Raw genomic sequence first — 1,943 nt, 5'->3', positions numbered from 1 at the left:
TAAGAGCCCCTCAAAAAAAAAAAGCAGTTTTTTTCCTTTCCCAGAAATAAAGAGAAACGGAAAGCAACGGCAGATCGGGGCAGCCCCGCATGGAGCCACCGCACCGTGATCCTGCCCTGCGCTGCCCGGCCGGGCCCGGCCCCTTCCCGCGGGGACATGGAACGAATGAAGTCCATGCAAAGACCGGAGCCCGCTCCTGCGCGCTGTCCCCCGGCCTCGGCTGCCCCTCTCAGCAGTGCTTCTCCCCCCGATTCTCTCACACACCAATAACCACAGGGATGGAGCCCGCTGCATCCGCACTGAATATGAGCAGCGCGGCTCTGCCCGGGAAGTGGAAGGAAAAGAAGAAATAGAAAGAGAGAGAAGATAATTAATAATAATTTTAAAAGGAAGCAAAAAAGAACAACAAGCTGTGCCGGGATGGACCCCTACAGCTTCCCCACCCGCTGCCTCGCACACGCCCTTGGACTCCCGGACTTTGTCGGCTCCCTGGGCCTGCGCTGCCCCCGGGCTGTGCGGTGCGAGCGCGTGTTTGAAAATAGCACGCAGGACTCTGCGGCCCCGGCTCTCGCCCTGCGCCCCGCCGGCTGAGAGACGCGATGGTGGTACGGGGGTCGGCTCCGGGTGGTGTGTTGTGCGGGGGGAGGGGGAGGCGATGGGAGCCCCCGCTCGGTTCTGTCCGCAGGAGAGGGGCTCAGGCTCAGCGACAGGTAGCGCGGTGCCCCCGCAGCCCCGCGCGCCGCGGCGGCCGTGCAGCAGTAGGGCCGGGGCTGGAGGTATCTTCGGGAAAAGAAGTGCTCCGCTTCTGCTGGCGGCAAACGTCTGCGGTCAGCAGGGCCTGAAAGGGCTGTGCACGGGGCTGCGGCTCAGGGAGCTGGAAGGGACTCCAGACAATGCCACAGTGCCGTTCCAACGAGCAGCTCCGTGGTACGACCCCGGATTTCTATCTGACAGCCACCGGGACGGGGGCACCGCGGAGCCACGGCTGCAGGAAGAGGGCATCCCTGTCCCGCAGCACCTCCAGGGCCGTGCCGTGATCTGTGGGCGGCGAGCGGCCGACACGCACGGAGCGGGGAGAAAAGCTACGAAGCGGCATAAATCTGATTTTCTGGGGCCTTCTGAGGGCCGCTGCTGCTTTCCCTCAGGTGGTGAGGTCATGGATTTTTTTCTCTCTGGTTCACAGATCTCGGAAGTGAAAGGGCAATTCCCCTGCCCCGCGGCGCTCTCGCAGCTCGCAGCCGTCGGCTCGGGGCCGCCCGGAAGAGGAGCGCCGGCAGAGCGGTTCCCCTCGGCACTGCCCGCACCAGTCCCGGGCAGCCTATTCCCAGGAGCGCGGTGCGGGGCGGGCGGGGGCAGAGGGCCGCGCAGAGCCCCGAACCTCGGCAGCACACCCCGTGTCGTTTGCGTTGTGTCACCTCCGGGCCACACAGCAGCGCCCATCCCGGCCGACCGGGGGACTCCGGTGCTGTTCTGCCCCTGAGCAGCAAGCGGAGCGCGTTTTGCTGCTGCACAAATATCCATCTCTCCCGAGAGTGCCACAGGCTCCCGATTCTCTCTGTTTATTTCACTTTACAACACCACTGCGGGCGAACGACAGGCCGTCGAGATCGAACGGACCCCCGGGACGGGTTTGCCCACGGCCGGAGGCAGAGCGGGTGGTGCGAGCCGGACTGTCCCGGGCGGCGGAGCATTCCGGGCCGCGACGGCCGCGACCCTCAGGTCACAGAATGCGGACAGCCCCGGGTGGAGATGGGGCGGGGAGGGGCAACCCCGGCTGCAGCGTTGTCCCGTGCAGAAGAGCCCCAGGCAGGAGCGCATCGGCCCCATCGGACGGCGGTGCCACCATCGGGAGCTGATGATGGGAGATGCGACGTTAGGGCAGCACTGTTAGGTCCTGCAGCGAGGCTGCAGCTGGCAACACGGCAGGTTTTGTTCTTAAGAGT

Source organism: Meleagris gallopavo, chromosome Z (genome assembly GCF_000146605.3).
Source record: "Meleagris gallopavo isolate NT-WF06-2002-E0010 breed Aviagen turkey brand Nicholas breeding stock chromosome Z, Turkey_5.1, whole genome shotgun sequence".
Lineage (NCBI taxonomy): Eukaryota > Metazoa > Chordata > Aves > Galliformes > Phasianidae > Meleagris > Meleagris gallopavo.
Note: the sequence above shows the minus strand (reverse complement) of the source record.